Source organism: Fundulus heteroclitus, chromosome 6 (genome assembly GCF_011125445.2).
Source record: "Fundulus heteroclitus isolate FHET01 chromosome 6, MU-UCD_Fhet_4.1, whole genome shotgun sequence".
Taxonomy (NCBI): domain Eukaryota; kingdom Metazoa; phylum Chordata; class Actinopteri; order Cyprinodontiformes; family Fundulidae; genus Fundulus; species Fundulus heteroclitus.
This window is the reverse complement of record NC_046366.1, coordinates 30,879,251-30,900,027: the sequence shown is the minus strand read 5'-3', so window position 1 is coordinate 30,900,027 and position 20,777 is coordinate 30,879,251. Positions and strand designations below refer to the sequence as shown.

The window sequence follows — 20,777 nt, the reverse complement described above, 5'->3', positions numbered from 1 at the left end:
TTAGATCAATAGGAGTTACAGCCACATTTACTTTCCCTTTGGGATCAATAAAGTATATTTAACTAGAATTTTGAATTATCCAATTTGGAACTTGTGTGTTTTGACTTTTTTGCCTGCCTGAACCAAAACACGCACTACCAATGGAAACAACGGAAAACCACTGAGTCCTGTGTTATTGCTGTTTTAAATGACATAAATATTTACTGAGCTGGTACAATTATTATTTCTCTATTTTAGTTCAGTAGATAAGTGTAGAAAAAAAAGCTCAAGACAGATACTCCACATAAATTGTGCCATAACGAAAAGGGTACAGTCACTATTGTTAAGGCTTTTACCACCTTGAAGCTGTGTGGTAGACTGGTGACCCTGTTTTGGATATTGTAGTATCATTGTTGTAGAATGGGTTTAGAAACTACATGGAGATGGTGTGAGTAGACAGATTCTCAGCAGGTCGGGACAAATCAGCTTCCAGCTCCTTCCAGCATCTTCTGAAAGGCCCTCCTCTTTGCCATATTGCATCCCTGTGGATTGGTTTTTAGGGTGTTGGTAGGGAGTGAGGTTTGTTTCAGTTTCTTTCTGGGCCTGTTCTCCTTTCAACGGGTATTCTTCAACCAGGTGGCGTCACCAGAGATCTGAGCTCTTAGACATTAAATGTTATCTGCTGTTTTCATTGCAGGGTTGCTGATGTTGTGGGATGTGTTTTGAGACCTTTCAAAAAAAAGTTGTGGCTCTTTTAGTTGTTGTTTCTTAATGAGTTTAAACTGTATTTGGTAAAGTAACTATATTGATCTTTATATCAATGCTAATGGTCGTCTGAATGTCAAAGACACAAAATAACACATTAATGCCAATGGATGTGTACAAGCCTAACAGAAAATAAGCACAAAATACTAAATGTATCTAATAGTAAACCTTTATGCCCAAATAGTTTGCATTATTAAGCTTTTTTGGTTAAGAAAAAAATAATTATCTAAAATATTATGTAATCCCACATACACACAAGCTTACTAAATTCTAGCCTTTGCAAAAGTTAAGAACTGGTCACGTTGTCATCACATTTCCAAAATGTCCTCATTTGCACAGATATTCGATCAGTTCCCATTAAAATAGAAAAGCAACAACCCACACACCCATATTGGTCAGCGACGAACCAGTCAATTGCCCAGAGATCAACAAACTTTCTTTTGACAGGCTCTGAAAAAAATCTGATGTTTTTTTTTTTTTTTACTCATTAAATGCATCAACACTAAGAGCCCTCAGGGTATTTTGTGTTCATACCCACACAAAGACAGATTGTATTTTTTCCACTTAGCTAAAAAAAATCTAATGGGAGGTCAAGGACAAGTTTTAAGAAAAGTATCTTCTACTTGTTTTTCTATTGGATTTGCAACTACTGCCTCTATCAAAGAACCCACAACATATTTCTCATTTTATGTGTGATTGTTGTTAAAAAAAATTAAATCGGCAGGTCAGATCTCAATTTGCATGGAAAAGCCTGATCAGTACATCACTAATATTTAGTCTTACTTTTAGTCTTATTATTAACAAGCAACACTTACAGCACTGAATAATCCTTCTTGGCACTTTTAAGGGCACCACACACACACACACGTGCAAACACACAAGTATAATGTTGATATCCTTGCAGAGAAAATACTTACACATGCAGAGAATTGCCCTCCTCTCCTCATGTGCTTTTTTTTTCAATCTGTGCTCATTTGGTGATGTTAATGCAAGTAGGCATGTACAGTGTGCTCTAACTGCGGAGGGAGGGTCGTGTGTGTTTGTGTGTGTATACTGATGCGAGTATGTATGCAGATTTGTGAGCGTGCGCACATTTGTGTGCACTTACTGCTCTTAAAAACCAATTAACAGCGTGCAGCAGCAGCCACCCCCCTCCTCCAAATGAAGAGGTGAATAAAACATTACCACGACCAGATGGAATGAAATCAGAGAGAAAGAGAAATGGATAAATAATTGAAGACAGGAATGGGGGTCTTAAAAAAAAGGGGGGAAATAAAATTGAAATAAGGGATGAAATGAAAGCAGAAGTCAATTAGAGAGACAGTGGGAGCTTTAGGGAAAAAAGACTGGAAGACAGGGTAGGGGTTGCTGTCAGTGAGTCTGGGTGTGATTCTTATGTGTTTTTAGAGAAATGTGTGAGCACATCTCTCCTGTTTTCAGGAAAAGAGTCAAAGAGACACGACCTGTTTTTTATTCACAGCGGTATAATTAGGTTGGTTGCAGCACTGTTATGATTAGATCAAACTCTCTTTGACTGAACTGAATGTAACCTTAACTTTGACATCATTCTCCATGCATGTGTGTTCAGTGTGTGTGTGTGTGTGTGTGTGTGTGCGCGCCCGTGGGTGGATTCGTGTTCTTTAGACTAAGAGAGAAAATTCAGGAACTAGTTTAGCAAAAAAAAAAAAAAAAAAAATGAAAGAGTGCTGCCATCACCCAGAGCAGGAGTGAGTCACATTTCTTTTTTTTTTTTTTTTGTCAAATGACACAGTTTATTTATATCCAAGTGTAAAAATAATGTGAAATTTATACAAAAGTTGTCAGAATTTCTTCATTTGCACTTCTTTCCCTGACTTAAGATACACTTCCTGAGCACGACTCTATGATAAGTTTGACATTGGAATCAACTGGACCGATAGGAATTGGATTTGGACTGGATCTGACATGATTTCATAAGAATTGGACATGTCTTGTAAATGGGATGGGAATTAAAAGGCTCTAAAGGGGAATTTATTAAGCAATACTCACCTATTACACATTTTTGTACTTCCATTTGGGTCTCTACTGCTTCTAGAAACAGTGAAAGCCAGTTTTTGGCAATAAATAAATGTTTTGTTGCGTTTTGGAAAACGAGCAGTTTCAAAAACCTCCCGATTATTATATCACGATTGGCGGAAGCTGCCCCTCAACTAGCAACTCCGGCCAAGCTCCATCCACTTTATCAGCTGGTTTAACAGCTGATAAAGTGCAATGGCTGTTTGGCATGATCAGGATTTGTCATTTAGCATAAGCTAATGATAACAGTAGGCCACTGATCACCCTGTCTCCATTTAGAAACTGACCATTTAGAAACCGCTTGCTGCATCCCTGCTGGTTGTCCTGAAGGCTCCACTTCTTCTGCTTCTGGGTCTGACACAGAGTTAGGGGGCGTGGCCAGCTCAAGCTTATTTGCATAAAAGTCACAGAGCCCTAAAACAATTCATTCTGAAAGAAGCTCAACATAGGCAGAACCGGGGAGGAGAATTCTCAAAAAAAAAGTAAAAAAACGTGTTTTGTATAGACCATAGACCTATATTAGATGTTTAAAAAGAAGCATAATAAGATTTTGGTTTTATGGTGGGAAAACATTATAAGTTGGTGTGTGGAACTTTAAGATGCTGCCAATAGTTGTTTTACAGTAATCACAGTCAGTTTTTTCACCAAACAATTCCCAGGTTGGCTTTGTTTGTATTGTCATGTTTGTATTGTCATGTTTGTATTGTCATGTTTGTATTGTCAATTGAGGACGACCCAACATTGAACATGACACTTGATATATTAGATCAGGTTTTAAAGAGACCACACAAGATACAAACAATGTTTTAAAAAAACTAAAAAGATAGGAGAAAAACTTTTAGAAAAAAGAGTGAATTACTTACCTTTTACAAATATAATGAAAATTTCCCAAATCAAACTGCGCAAAGAAACTGTAATCATTGTTGGAAATCCCACCTTTAGCAGTCCATATGTTGTGATTGTTTGATCTTTGGGCTTGTGTCATCTCAAGGTAGTCCTAAAGCCAGCAAGGCCTTCAAATAAATGGATGCTCTCATGGAACCAACAGAAGAAAGAAATGTTCAGCAAAAGCAATACAGACCTTACTGTGAGTACTGAGGGTTTACAGGCATCATCAGTTTTAGTTTACCATTATCAAAATAAATTACAGGTTTAGGTTAACTTTTTTCCCCATTATAACAATTAACAATATAATAATTTATTATCCCTAAGCTTAAAGCCCTCATCGTCATATCCAAATACCATGATAACAGATTAGATTTACTTTACCAGGCTGAACAGCACTTTTCTACAGACCTTGCTTTTACAGTATTTCTGAGTTGCTAAAACACTAAAATCCATTCACAAAACCAAAGTTGCAAGTGTACAAACCACTTTATTGATTGAAGCACACAGTTTGTAGAACTTTAAACACTTCTCATGTGGTGAAACACAGCTAGCAAATTGGAATCGCTCTTTGTGCAAAACTGTGAACACATTGTCATTCAAAAAGCACATGTAGCATTTTGGTGCACTTCAACTCAGAATGGCACAACACAGCCCCAAAAGGGAAAGACAAGTAACACACTGTTGTCATCGGTAACACACAAGCACTCAAAATTTAACACACCTGTTTCAAATCAGTAATGTGTTGCACCCAATCAGTAATGGGGATATAAAGCCATGTCAAATCCAACTGGCATGTGTGATTTTCACAATGGAGGGCAGGAGAGAAGGTGGAAGTAGACGTGGACGACGAAGAGGAGGAAGAGACGGAAGAGGAGGAAGAGACGGAAGAGGAGGAAGAGACAGAGGAGGAGGAAGAGACAGAGGAAGGAGACAGAGGAGGCGGAGGAAGAGGAGGAGGAGGAGGAGGAGGAAGAGACAGAGGAGGAGGAGGAAGAGACGGAGGAGGAAGAGACGGAGGAGGAGGAGGAAGAGGAGGAGGAGGAGACGGAAGAGGAGGAAGAGACGGAAGAGGAGGAAGAGACAGAGGAGAGGAAGAGGAGGAGGAAGAGGAGGAGGAGGATGGAAGAGGAAGAACAAGAGCCATCATTTCCAATGAAATTAAGAGCAACAATCATACACCATGTTCTGGTTCATGGAATGAGTATGAGGGAAGCAGGACTACGTGTTCAACCAAATATAAGCAGGTTATCTCTGTGGCCTCCCTTGTCAGGACATTCAGAGAACACAACCGGTAAGTTTGTACTATCATTTATGGTCCCTCAAACTTACAGTACAGTATGTACAGTTGTGGAATGTCTCAGTAAATTACTGTAACATCTCTAAAAATGGGCCCTTTTCTTGCAGTATTACAGTAAAACTAATAGTGTTACATAAAAATATGTATTTATTTATTTTACATATTTGGTTACATTGCATTAGGTCTGTCTGTACAATTCTAACAAGATGTTTTATTTGCTAGAATTGAAAGACTGCCACATGCCGGTGGAAGGAGAGGTATATTCTCACAACAGCAGGAGACCATTATTGTCAATATGGTCCTTCAAAATAATCTCATTCGTCTGCGAGAAATACAACAGAGAGTTGAGGAAGACAACGAGAACTTTGAAGGAATCAACAGTGTGAGTCTCTCCACTATTGACCGTGTCCTAAAACGCAACCTGATAAGTCTCAAACAAGCCTACAGAGTACCATTTGAGAGAAATTCTGAGAGGGTAAAAGAGCTACGATATCAATATGTACAAGTAAGTAATATGTAATGTTTAGAGATTATACAGCACTATTGAGTTACTGTACATCTTTACTATGTTGAATGTAATGCAGCATATGTATACAGAGTCATGAAGCCTGGAATGCTAAGTCATTTACGTTATATCAAAATTAACTTGTTTTCATTTCTATAGAGAATGTTTCAACTGGATTCCATGGAGAGGCCTCATGAGTGCATCTTCTTGGATGAAGCTGGCTTCAATCTCACCAAGAGGAGAAGGAGAGGCCGCAACATTATTGGTCAACGAGCCATTGTAGAGTTGCCAGGGCAGTGTGGTGGCAACGTGACCATATGTGCTGCCATCAGCAGCTATGGGGTTATTCACCGCCATGTGACTTTAGGACCTTACAACACTGCCCATCTTATAACGTTTCTGTATGCTCTACAGGAAGCATTACTGAGACGTGAAGAGGGAGGTGATGAGCAACCACAGCATCCCATGTACGTGGTAATCTGGGACAATGTGAACTTTCACCGTGGTCCTAGAATACGCGAGTGGTTTGAAAATAACCCACGTTTTATAAATGTGTGCCTCCCACCATACTCGCCCTTCCTCAATCCCACTGAAGAATTTTTTTCTGCATGGAGGTGGAAGGTCTATGACAGAAATCCTTATGCACAGGAAAATCTCCTTCAGTCAATGGATGCAGCATGTGACGACATTGGAGTGGAATCGATTCAAGGTTGGATTCGTCATGCTAAAGGATTCTTTCCCCGTTGTTTAGCAAGGGACAGGATTGCCTGTGACGTTGATGAGGTCCTGTGGCCTGACCATGCCCAGAGGCATGATGCTGAGGCAGAATGATTCCAAGACATTGCTATCGATCTGCTGCATATTTTGTTTGTGACTATATTTGTGTGCAGGATTGTGCAAGAACTTCATAATAAATCTAATTTTTCCCCTGCTCTGCTTTGAGTGCAGTGTTTTGCATTTATCTCTGTAGTGTGTAATGACTGCTGTGTAGTGTTTATGCATTAGCTGGATGTGTGTGATATCTGAAAACAGTGTTTGGTTTTGGGTAAAGATAACATAGTTCTGAAGCAATTGTTTGATAAAGCAAGACAAGTCAAAGGTTTTGACAGTGTAGCTTAAGTTTGGTGATTTGTGTTTAAGGTTTTGGGAAAGCAAGAGAAAGTTTCAAAAAATGTGTTTTAGCAACTCAGAAATACTGTAATAACTTCTTGAGGCACAATTTATTTGATTTCGTGTTACACTCCAGTTAGTATGTGTAAAAGTTGCCTAAATTTCTTTACTTGTGCTACTTCTTTGATCATAAATCCATTCTGTGTAAAAGTGGAGGAAAGATACATAAAGCCCAGTTGGATTAAAATGTTCCTAATAATGAGAAAAAGATCAATCACTAGCTAAATGTCATACAAGTTAAACATAATTATAAGAATGTCAAATATGATTAAAAAAGAGCCAAGATTGGGTCCATGCAATTTGAAATGCACTAATAAACGTGCAATATAGGACTTTTATAAGATACTGAACATCTGGGGTAAATTTAACCAAGACCTTTAACTGGATTGCGTTATCATACCAATTGGTTGTTTTCTGGCAGTAAAAGGCTAGGAGTACAAAAACAGGACAAAAAAAAGTTTATTTCTCACTTTGCAACAGTTTAAAAAAAGTTAAAAGGAGAATTGGTGGTCTGAACAAGTAGCTTGTCCGAGTTTCCCCAGTTTGCAATCCTTAAATAGATTTTCATGTTGGTGAATCCGTTAATAAAAGTGGTTGTTTTTCAAAGCAAAGCGCTGCAAAAGAAATCCGTTATGTTTTTATGGGGCGATTTTCAAAGTGTAGTGTTTTACATCCGTGTGCAAATGTGTGCACAAATATTTTAAAGTAAAACTGTGTGTTGCAGTTTGGTAATGCATGACCACTAGGACTTTGGTGTGTGCATGCATATCTGTCGAATGTTGCTGACTTCCCCCAGTGTGTGTGTGTGAGAGAGAGAGAGAGAGAGAGAGAGAGAGAGAGAGAGAGAGAGAGAGAGAGAGAGAGAGAGAGAGAGAGAGAGAGAGAGAGAGAGAGAGAGAGAGAGAGAGAGAGAGAGAGAGAGAGAGAGAGAGAGAGAGATAACTGCCTGGTTTGCATCGCGCTGCTCCTCTGTGCCGCTGGAAGTGTTTGTGAGAGAAAATAAAAGCTGTGCTGGGCGGCGAGTGGACACTGGGAAATCATGGAGCTTCTGTTTACAACAAACACCATGCGAAGTGGGACATTCAGTGACAATCTTTGTGTATGTCCCCCTGTGCCGGTCCCGCTCTGTCCAACTGCGTCTCTCTCTCTCTGTCTGATCTCCTGTACGTCTCTGTCAGTTAAATGCCGAGTGCTTTGGAGGCATAAATGTTGCATGAATTATATTTCCAAAACCATCAAATGAAACAGGCGGCAGTGAAGTTCGACTCTGCGGGAAAGATGCAGTTGTCAGTCACTGAATATTGGCCTCCGGGAGTGAATGACTGGAGCGACACTTTGTGATGTAGTAGAAGGTGGTGCTTTTTTTTTTTTTTTTTTTTTTTTACATTTTTGGAGTATTTCAGTTATTTTAGAATATATATGTTTAAATAAAATAGACATGGTCAAAAAATGCCAAAATCCTTAAAAAAATAGGATGAAAACATGGATTTGAACTTTCTCTACACGTACATGTCAGATTCCCCTTCAATAATTCATCTCTTCTGTCTCGGCTGTCATTCTGTGACAATCTTTCATCACAGCTCTCTTTTTTTTTTAGCCTTTTCCTCTGATGCAGCAAAGGACACACATACCCCGATAACAAAGTTGCACACATTTTAAATTGGTAAACATGTTACACTTTCAAGTTTTAAATGGTAACAAAGGGCTTTATTACGCTTACCCTGATCACTGTACATAATTATGAATAGGCATCAAAGTGATGAATACATTTATTCTGCAATACTTTTGGGAAAGAAATACTAGTGTACTAGTGTTTCTGAAACAGACCATTCTTGTCATTTCACTTTTTGTGACTAATGTTTACATGCCAGTAATTGTGTACTAATAGTACATTATTAAAAACAACACAACGAATACAACATTAATTATTTACCATTGCAATTATAACAATTTTGTCTTCTGCACTGAAGAAAATGTGCACAAAAAAGTGCAAAATGCCATAGGATTTGTAAATATGATAACGTGATAACAAATCTTTTGTAAATTCCTTACAAAAAAAATATAAAAGACAACAACAAAAAAACTGTTTTAAAACCCATTCAGTGGTATTCAGTCTAAAAGAACAGCTACACAGAGTGCTTTGCCACAGCTTCTGCTAACTGTGTTACTTCAACTAATAATCTGGTCTTCATACCGAGTCACCCTGATAAAAAAAAAAAACATTAAATGAGAAGTTTTCTCTTTTTAGTATCTATGAGGTGAAGTCAAAGGAAATGCAGAAATGCAAGAAGATTGTAAAAATATGTAATTTTTCTCCTTCACCATGTTCTGGTTTTACAGTTTTGGTTGATTTGTATCCAAGGTGTTTAGCAAAGAAAGGGAACAAACGGCCAGAGGATATCAAGTTTGGTTGAATTGATGAAGAAGCAAATTGGCCCAGAGCTACGTAACTTCCGTAGATATCAGGAAGCTGAAGATTGGAACAGACTTGATTTAAAAATGTTGGGGGCCTATTGGCCATTTAATAATGTTAACCATGATATTCAGTAATATAAAAGGTACCAAAGACAGTTTAAAGTAGCAACATCAGCTAATTTTGTTTTTGGTTCCTAATAAAAATTATTAATGAATGCTCAAAGGCAAAAAAAAAAAAAGGCTAGTAAAATGTGTTTCAACCACTTATCAAAAACCAAAATCAGCTAATAGCGATGCTGGTTGATGAAAGCTTTACAATATCTGGAAATAAGCTGATCAGTGAACCTCGACTTGGAAGTTCCTATATTCCTATATTCTCAAAAATCAACAAGAAGACGGATGTCAAAGGGAAAATCATTACTTTCTTCCTTGGTAAAATGTGTTGTTTTTTGCTTTATCTGCCTTCACATTTAAAATTCAGCTGTAAATCACAATGCTCAGAAGAACACACATTTGTCCTCCTATTTATGTCTTGTCCCTTTCTGCCTATTTAGCAAGAGCCAAAATGTTCACGTGGCACACGCAGCTTAAAGAACAGCAGATATTTACAGTATGCAGGCATGCATGTAAACACAGACAATGCTCTGATGAGGTGGCATGTCCTCTCCTGCTTGTGAATGATGGTTGAAATGGAAGCGAGCTGCAGCCCACAGGCAAAGCTGCACAATGAATACAAGGGAAGGGTCAGCATGCCGGTGTTCGGGGTGGGGATTCAAAGAATTCACGCTTGAGGGTTCGAATGGCTGAAGTTTAAGGTTACAAACATTTTGAACTGGCTGTTCATTTTGACACAGCGTTGCTTCGCTTTCAGGAAGTTATGTTAAGCCACAGGCGATCATTTTGAAGTTCTGCTGTGAGGAAACAGAGACAGCATTCCCTTGTCTGATAAGATGATAGAAGAGTGTACTTGAACTGCTTGCAATTACCTTCCTTCACAGATCAACTTGAATTTCAACAGGGTTACAACATAAAAGCTGAGATTTGAAAGTGTTATTGGTGCTGGTATTTTTACTGTGGCATCATTATTTTTTTTTATTGGCATGGCATTATTCTTACTTAGTAAGACAGCCTGGATAAATTTGAAAGAAAAAAAAGTCTGAGAGCAGTACTTAGCTTCTTTCTTTTTCACTTTTCTGTTCGCACATCCTTGGTTTTACTGAAAACATGTGAAGTGTTTGTGAAATAGACATAGACAGCTAACGTCTCTGTGTTCATGAGACTGTGGAGAGGTGCATGGGGATAGAAACAAACCATGAGGCAGAATCAATCATGGCTGGAATGACTTCAATTCCAGAAGGAATTTGGGATTTGATTTGCATGAAATTTATCTTTTTTATTCTGCGCGTATCAGATCTTATTACAAACATAATGATTATCTGATTGTTGCAAATATTTTATTGTCTTTCTTTTTAAGATATAAACAAGGTGGTCTCGCTATAAAACATACACCGTATTATTTTTTTTTCATAGTTTGGCCAATCCTGCAACTTATATTCAGGTGCGACTTATATATCAAATTTAAATGGTAATTCATCGTGACCAGTATGAACCAAGGAGTAAACATTACTGTCAATATAGAAGGATCGCTGGGCTTGTGAAAACTATCCTGCTCCTGTACCACTTAAAATAGGATGACCAGATATCCCCGACTTCCGGGAACAGGTCTTTCCAAAAAAAAGGTAAAAAACAAAGCAACTGGACTTGTCTTCCGTAGTTGAAGCCGTTTCGCTTCCTCTCCAGGAAGCTTTCTTAATTCAAAAAGTCTGGAGTAATGTGGAGTAACAAGCTTTATACTACTGCCAAACAAAGGCCTTGTAATGGCTTAGATAACATGCAAATTCAACCTTAAAACAAAGATGGTTCTTATAATCTGCAAGTTTTCTAAGTAACAACAGGTCCGGGAACAGGTCATCAAAAACGGGGACAGTCCCCGGAAATGTCCCCGATTTCAGTGTATCACAAAGCTTAGCGCAACAAGAGGTATGTACCCGGTCCTGCCGCGGTCCTGACGTAGTAGGAGAGCTGAGCTGAATGCGCCTTCCCCGCCCTGTTGGCTTTGCAGATCATGCAAAACAAACCAACCCCCAGATAGAGATTCTCAACAAAATCAGAGACGTCCCCGGTTTTATCTAGAGAATCCGGTCACCTTAACTTAATAATTAATTGAAATATTAACTTATAGACAACAAACACTGAACACATGTCTATATGTTGTGTCACTATTTTAGTATGCATTCATGCAGCAGAGCGTTACGTGGTGCAGGTTGAAGGACCCAGACCACGACAGAACCCTGTTATTGGGCTGTCTGTGCAGCTAATAGCAGCTAGCGCTAGCTTACAGGTCTGTTGCCCGGGGGGGTTTACCAACTTTGCTGAAGCAAATGAGCCTTATGTTGCTCTGAAACATCTGTGTCGCACTGTTAGCTTAACACGTAGCACCGTTACCACACCAGAACAACCAAATGCTTTTCCGTTATATGCAACTTCCCATGGTGCCAACTTTAACAGTTACAGCTGAAACCTCCTGAACATAATGTAAGCTTAGCATGAACAAACTATCAACATAAACAACCCATTTTAAGACAAAACTAGGACAACACGTTGATGTTTTTTCCATCTTTTCATTACCCAGCAGTCCTTGTGGCTACTCCAGCCTCATGGGACATTACAATACGTTTTTTTCCTCTTTATGAGGTATTTTTTGACTGATGCAACTTACATTCCGGAGTGACTTATACTCCAAAAAATACGGTAGTTGCATGCCAGATGACACCTCTGTGGTAAAATTAAGAAGCTGACAAGATAGCAACCAACAATAAATGGTAATATTGTTTTATTGGCCTTTGTCAATGTTGGTATTTGCCTATCAGGAGCAAAAACAGAACTAGCACCATATTCCCAAAGTGAGATTTGATGTTTAGTCAGCAAAGTGCATGACTTTCTCTGGTTGTTTCATTTAACAATCATAAACTACCTACTTAAAAGAAAGTGCCCAGATCAGAAATAACTTACAGAATCCATGGTATCCATGGTAGTTGTTATTTCAGAAGAAGTTGACAGATGCTGTTTCAAAGATCAGGAAAAGGCTTCGCAAGAAAATGACAGACAAGACATTTTGCTTTTACGTTGTGTCGCCTCAGCCCTTTTCTAATAGTAAAAGAGCTGCACTGACTGCCTGTGGATCTTACATAATCTCAGACACATGCCAGAAACTGTGCTGAATACAGGGTCAGAAAGCAGAAAATGTGTAGATCTTTAAAACAAAAAAAGTTAATTAATTTAAACTTACTAAATGATTGAAGGTTATAAAGGAGTTGTGTCTCAGATGTTAGTGGTATTATGAATGAGTGGAAGCAGTTGTAAGTATAAACTAAGATCATCCAGGATAATCCAAGGTGTCAAATGTGATGATACAAAGTATGCAGCCACTAAAGCAGTGAACACTTTCTTGTTGTAATCGTCTATCTCCATCTGATAAGCTGATGGAAAGTCTGGGGTCAGAGGTCAGCAGGAAAATGGCATTTATAAAGTTTGGCGGAGGGTGGATTATGATGTGGCTTTAAAAGAAATTTAACTTCTCACATACTAACAGTTCATTAAAAAGTCTTAATGTTTTATTTATTTTTTTAAATCAACTTTCAGCTGTAGAGTGCAATTACATACTAAATGTTAGTTTCTCCTAATACTATTGATGTTGTCTTACCTTTAAACAGGACTTTAGTCGCCTTAACCAAACCAACCCGGTATAATGATTAAAGCAAAAAGAAAAAAGTGCTAAACTCGTAATCACTGTAAAGAAGAAAGTGTCCAAAGTTTGTCACAATGTTATAGTTCTTGTAACTTTTGTTTAACCCATTAGACACAGTTTGTGGGTATTGTTGTCAGAACTTGGACCTGGGAATGATACAACTCTACTAACTTGAAACAGCTGTTTACATGAAACAAAATCCCTTGAATGGATTTAAATGTGTTTGGATTGAAAATGAAAAAAAGAAAATCTGGATAGTTTGTTTATATGGGCAATAAATTAAATAATGCAATCATGATGTACGTATACACACACCAGGCTTTATTCAGAATACAAGCACCGTGACATGTGCAGAGTCCTAAAAACCACAGAAGAAGATGTTGTACTTCCGTCTATGCCGAAGACAAACAGGCATAGACGTCCTCAAATTTCTTCTTGTACTTCTTGTACCTCAATTTTCTTCATGTACTTAGTCCTCAAATTTTCCTAAAAACCACAGAAGTTTTGGCAACTTTATTGAACAATCATATACAAACAAACAAGGAAAACAAACATTGCCTACAAACAAATGTGAAAGTGTGTTCGTTTAGTGTCTTTTGAGAGCCCAGAATGGAAACACTCTGGGTTCTAAGAATGCTTGATATGATGCTGCAATCGCTAATAAAGCTGCAGGCTTAGCGACACGTGCTGCTTTTCTTCCTGTGTTACAGAAGGAAAACAGACATGGGAAACCATACATGAAAGACATGGGGCACATATTCGCAGTCAGGGTGGTTTGCCCAAATCCAAATCACATGATCGAAACACGTGTTTAGATTTATCATTGACTTAAATCACCTATCTCATTCAGAATATAATTGGGTTTTGATTGACCTTAATCTGATAACAATGTTTCTGATTGGTGCGTTTGTATGATGCACTTTTAGTATCGTTGGTTCTTTATTCCTCTCAAAGAAATCTTGCTCAAATGTACATCATGAATGTGCAGTTTAATATCAATATATTCTTCCAAAATCTAAGTCTATTCTGATTACTTACGCCCATGTAAACATATTATTATTCCACTTGCAAGACGAAGAAGTGTTGGGCCGCGCTAACTATTGCGCTCAGTGACCAGACTAACTACAATTAGCAATTCAAGATGATAAGGGTTCCACTATTCATTGATTGAAACACATAAACAGACATTCAGTCATAGATAATCTAAAATACATTGTGAGTCTCTCAGTTAATTATACAAACTGTTAGCAGGGCCAGTAAAAAGTTAATCTTCTCCAACTATCACTCCTTTCCGTGTGTGCAGAATGGCCATTTTGGATTTTGAGGTCAGTGTTGGTGAGACATCATGAACTTTGCAAGTTTTCAGTTTTTGCATTTCAGGGTGTCTCTGGTTTTCCTTTTAACTTGGGGCTGGAAAATCTTGTCTTTCAAGTACAAATTAAACTCATCCCTGCACCTCTGCTGCATTTGAAGCTGGCAACAAGTTAGTTATAATGACAAAACAGTTCAAGTCATGTTAAAAAACTAAAAGACTGGCTTACTACATTAAAACTGTGTACAAAGACTTTACAACAACCTTATGAGATAAGTGATATTTTCCAGTTCGATACAGATTTATTAGTCTACCTGCTTTATTTCACTCAGTTTTCTGAAAGATTTGAATTAAATGCCATTATTTAGTAACGTAAAATTAATGTTATTGTTATTGTTATGTTTTTAGATTACTCAGTTGGACATTTACGTACAAGTGTAAACTCATAGGGAACTGCCCAGATTCAATAAACAAATAATTTGTTTTTGAATTCTTCCACAATTCTATTGCTCTTCATATTTTGAGTTAAGCTTCATTACTGGATTTTATTAAATATTATAGTGTGGTTTAGTGTTTTAGTCTGAATATTAACACTACATGTCATATTTAATGGTATACTAAGACTTTTACAATTAGACATGCATTTCCTGCTGTATGCATGTAAGTATGAACTGACAGGGATGGTTTGAAAGTACCAAACATCAGGAAAGCTTGGCCTGAGGAAGAAAAAAAGAAGAGATCGTAATGAATAAAAGTGATTATAGAGGATAATATGATTAGGCAGCGTGGTCTTTATTGTGAAGCTCCATCTATTGTAACAGTGGGTCATTATGTGGTGAGAGTTTGAGTGTAGGAGGAGCACATCATCCCTCAGGCTGGTAATGATGGGATGGAAAGGTGGGGAGAAGGATGGAAAAGATAAGGCTAAAAGAGACAGCAAAACTGAAGACAGCTGTGGTGAAAAGTCATTTGCAGAACTAAAGCAAGTAGAAACAACGGCTCTATTAAATGTTAAAAATGTCAAATGTCAAAATTATATTTAAAGAAGAGAAACATTTTTAAAAAGGACACTGCAAAAAGGGAACTAAAAGTCAGTAAAATTATCTTGAAATTAGTGCATTTTTCCTTGATTTGAGCAGCTAAAAAAGACTATTTGCCAATGGAATAAGATTTTTGCACTCAAAATAAGAACATTTCATTACCATCATCTTATTTCAAGTGCAGGATATCTAATTATGTTATTCTAGGGGTAAAAATACTCATTCCACTGGCAAATAGTATTATTTAGCTGCTCAAATCAAGGGAAAATATACACATTTTAAGAACATTTTACTTACGTTTAGTTCCCTTTTTAAATACAAGATTTATACATGATGGTATGACTGGATTTATTTTTCCCCTGATTTTTATTTTCAAAACTACCTGTCATTTTCCTTCCACTTAATAAGTATATGCCAGTTTGTATGGGTCTAGCTCTGAAAGTCCTGATAAAATACACAGAACCTTTATGGTTTTAATGTGATAAGTTGTAAAGAATCTCTTTCAGTGCCCTGTACTGTGGTCTGTTAACCTACAATAAAACAAAGACTAAGCAGTAGGACAAAGAAAGTAGTCTGAAACAAGAGTAGGGGTTAGAGGAAAAGATATATGGGTGTACATGTGTGTGTGTGTGTCTGGGAGGAGGAGACAAGGAGGGTGGGTTTCCCGTAGGGTTAATTACATCTCTGTTCTCTGTCAGTGTGGCTTTCTCCTCTGCGATCTGAGTAGCCGCTTCAGGCTGAAAGGCCACACACGACATGCCCACATTCGCAAAAAAAAAAAAAAAAAAAAAAAAAGGGCACACAAATGTACACCCACACACACTATTACTCTTAAATATCACGACGCACCAACAGAAATTCTTCCCTTTTCTCCTTGTTTTTGTTTTTCCTTTCGCTCGCTGAAACACCCTGTAAACACACAGAGGTGTATCCCAGGAGAAAACGTGTTGTTCAGTAGAGAGTTCTCCACGCAGAAGAGGGCCTGTGCTGGTAATAGCTGTTAATTTTGCATAAATCATGCAGAACATGACCCACATGTAAATCACTCATGTCAGCAAGATATCACTTCCCAGTAAAGTCTTCCTCTGCTGCTCTGAGGGGAACGTGAACAGCTTTATTTTTCATTGTTTTGTCTCATCTGTTATTTTTGTCTTTGATGTTTTTGGGGATCAATGACAAAAAAATCATCAATGTTTGCAATAGGGCCCATGATGCAACATGTTTTGATGTAAAACACACCAAGTTCTGATATTCACACAAGTTATAACTAAAAACGAATTTTGTTGATCAAATGTTAAAATATAGATAAAATTTATTATGGATGTAGGAGCAGACATTTATCAAAACATATCTTTTCACAACACAATTTCGTGGGGTTTATATTTAGATAATAAGCAATGCCTGGTAACCTGGCCAGCCAGATTGATAATGTGCAGCGTTTTAAGTTCACGCCCGCCTTCCAAAGGTTGGTTTTAGCCAATGATGGTAGCAAATTAAAACATGAGCATGTCATGAGAAACCAAGAAGGTACGCTGGTTTGTTTGTTTTGTTTGTTACGCTGCCATGTTTGTGTCGGTTCGGCTGTGAGCTCGTCAGCCCTTGCTTTCGTCAAACCCTTATGTCCCGCCTTAAACCAGAAAACTGCAAAGTCGTTGGCTTGAACCGTTTTTGGTTGGCACACAAACGGGTGAAGCCGGAGTGGTACAACATGGATTCTTGTGTGTTTGTGAACACACAAATACAGAAATTCATCTTGCAGGCAAGGTTAATCGCCTGGAGCCTCAGTCAAAGAAGTGTTTCACAGCTTGAAAAAATCTGGAATTAGATTTATTCCTGTCTCTGGTTTGGATATTGCTTTTTGAAGAACTTATTCTCTTTCTCTTTGTCTAGGAGTTCCCATCTCTCCACCCCCCCCCCCTCGTCTGCCCTTTTGTCTATCCACCCCTAATTATTTCCTTCCTTTCCTTTTTCCATCTTTTATTTTTGAATGGTCCACATTTCAATCCAAACTGCCATTTAGATCTGTTTTAAATTGATTTTGAACAGTTGGGCAAAAAAATCTGGTTTAAAAACAACTGACTGAGAACCAGGAAAATCTACTACTGGAAAATGATGGAATTCTGACATGAGGTGCAGGAAGGCCCATTTGATGCTAATCATGCTGAAAAAAGTTTAAACCCTTTACTGAAATGTTCAGACTCTTCTAAATCACGGTCTGACAGACTGTGTACATATGAAAGCAATTCATATGTAGACAAGACTATTATTAACCTCCCACCCCCATCCCAAACTCTCGGGCTAACAAAGATCACCCTAACAGAAGGTCTCCGATAGTCCAGAAGGTCACAAAGGGATCTCCGGAGTAGGTTCTGTAAGGGTAATGCTTACTCTATCTTATGTTAATGTTTATGACTCCATGAAGAGCAAAGCACTGTGTGTGGCTGGTCTGCAAAAAGCTCTAGGGACCTAATCTTCATTTATGACATCACATCCAGAGTGCAGTTTGCTAACGAACTGACATTGTTTGAGAAAACAACAACAACAAAAGAAATTCTGCAATAAATGAATAAATGAACAACATGAAACATTTTAGCATTCTAAAACATCCGGTCAATATTGACATATTTTCTCAAACAGTGTTAGTGTAATGATTGATTTTAAATTAACCAAAGCACTAAGGTCAAATGTCACAACATCTGTCAATTAACAGAGGAGAGGAAAAGGAGAGAGCAATGTAACATCCTCTAAGTAATAGTAATTACTAATACTATTACATTACTAAGTCTGCTTCTATACCTGCAAAGACAGATAGAAAAAGAACAGCAAAACCAACAGATAAACTATTACATGTACAAACAACCCACTCTTGATACCATCACTGAAGAATATAGAGTATTATTTAATACAAGAAGGGACAGCTGAAGCTAATAATAGGGATTTTCTGTATAGAAATTAATCCGTAAGCACCTGAATCCAAGCACCTGTAGGTGTTTGTGAGAGTGCGCTTGTATATGTAAGGTTTATTCATAAGAAAATTGCTCAATAGTTTAACAAGAAGCTGAGCAGGCTGGACTCAAATGACAACTCAGATTCAGACAGTTTCCAAGATTCGGGTGTTTAATGATGGTCCAAGGGTCGGTACTCAGAGAATCAGTCAAAATAGGCAGAGGTATCCAAAAACACTGGGCAGAGGCAGAGTCGAGGCACAAAAAGGTTCAAAAATCACTAGAAGCTCAGGGAGAAAGGGCTGGAACGCTTGCTGGAATAGGCTAGACGAACTGGCAAGGAAAAGAGGGCACCAACTGCTTAAATAGACTGGAGGAGAAGATAGGTAACAGGTGTGATCAATCAGGCTGGTGAAGGGCAGGCAGCAGAGGTGGGGCAAAACAAGTTGTCATGTCACAAATAGTGGTTAAGCATTTTCTTATGGATAGTGGTGGTGAAATCTGATAATTTCTAAGATAAGATGCTGACTTTGTCAGTATTAAACTGTTGTGGAAAAAAATCTATTCCATTTTATGTATTTAGCACCAATTCACAACACATGACATCTCAAGGCACTTTACAAAGTCAAATTGAATCAAATCCTCCAGACAGATTGATCTAAAAGTTTCCTCTCTAAGGAAACCCAGCAGATTGCATCAAAGTCTTGATAAACAGCATTCACTCCTCCTGAAAGCGTTGTTGTTGATGCCTTTGCAGCAATCCCTCATACTGAGCATGCATGAGGTGACAGTGGAGAGGAAAACTCCCCTTTAACAGTGGAGAGGAAAACTCCCCTGCTTCTGCTGGAGAAAAAACCTCCAGCAGAACCGGAACCAGTGTGAATCTGCCATGACCGACTGAGGGATTAACAAAACACTGCAGCTTTGTAAAATATCATATCTTCCACTTTTTGAGAATGTTGTTGGTATAAATAACATTCATATATTTGGTTTAAGTATTTCAATTTCAAACGACAAGTTATTTAGTCATGTACAGACTAAATGTGCAGTATCTGTATAAACTGTATAAACAGAGTTGGATGCTCTTTTCTATACATAGATAAATAGATATTCCCCATGTTTACTTGTTAATTTTACCCTTTTAACATTTTGATGCGCTTCAGTGGCCACATTTAGTTTCCCCAACTCCAGTTTTAAAACAGTGTTACTTTAATGAGTGACAGATGTTGCTTCTAGGACAGTATTACTCATTTCAATGGCACATGAAAGCGCTCAGATTTAAGTAAATAAGACACCGACATAGTCTTCCTATGGATTTAAGACTGTAACATTATGACCACCAGCTAAGTCAGGCTGGCTGCAGATGTTTTTTAAAGACATGAGCACTGCAACTGCGAGATGCCATATACCTGATATGTGTGCCACAAAATCAACGGAAATGCAACTTAGTGCTGCTAAAATGACAGAATAATACCATTACTTAATCTCACGCTGCACTATGCAGATGCTCAATTCAGCCCTGATAAAAATTCACCTCAGCACTGGATCTCAAATGGTGTCTGACCTGCTTTCTGATTAATTAATTCAATAATTGTTTGATTGTTTCACTCATAGACAGTTAATACGGCATTAAACCTTCATCTTTCTGCTCCTTTCATTGGGTGTAGGAATAAATAACATAACACATTGACATCATGGCAAAGTTGACCTTCACACCCTGATACAGCAGGGCACTGTTAGTATTACACCCTGCATCCCAATGCACAGACACTTCTTAAATGTGGCAGGACTTGTGTATTCCACACAAGGAACACACGCCTCAGTATTCAAAGTTAGTATTTAATAATTACTGATTAAAACCTCAAGTCTAATATTGCAATAAAAACTCACCCTGCATAAAAAAACATGTATGCACTAGGGAAGCTCTTTGAACTTTCTCTCATAAGCTTAACTGTAACCAAAGCCAAGCAGCATTCCTTAATAACAAGGAAGTGCTTTAAACCGGCTTTTTCCTCTAAATTTTAAATGAAAACACAGATATCAGTGTGCAGTCGCCGCAGTTGTCCTTGGAAATTAGAAGCAAAGATAAAGAAACATCAAAGGCCTCCTTGTGAGAAGTGTGAAGATTCCTGGCCCTCTGTAAAAGAGCTATTCACACGAAGAACACGACATGTGTAATCCTCCTGACAAATCAGTAAATCTCTCTGTTGTTTGCACCTTTGTGGCTGAATCCCGCAGAGATGCGTCTCTGAGATCCACGGCCTGCTTTATTAACCAGTTTTTGCCTTAATTAGCTAATAGGATTGTTTTAACCATGATCCAAGAACAGAATAGCCCTCGGGAAGACAAACACCGACTCTGTGGAAGTGTGTGTCTCTGTGTGTGTGTGTGTGTGTGTGTGTGTGTGTGTGTGTGTGTGTGTGTGTGTGTGTCTGTGCATGCATGCAGGACTGAATACTTACGCCTGTATTCTCTCTGTCAAGAGTGAGTCGATGAGATGTGTGTGCTAAAGAGCATGCATTTGGTGTGATTGATCGCTGCTTGTGCATTAGTGTGCATGCGCGAGCCCATTCACGTGCGCGTGCATTTGTAATCTGA

At 38.2% G+C, this 20,777-nt stretch overlaps 1 protein-coding gene across 2 annotated transcripts in view; it reads left to right on the top strand.

Moving 5' to 3' along the window:
* Positions 1-20,777, top strand: part of kirrel1b (kirre like nephrin family adhesion molecule 1b) — a 133,111-nt gene that overhangs the window by 57,930 nt on the left and 54,404 nt on the right. The gene's annotated exons all lie outside the window — the stretch shown is intronic.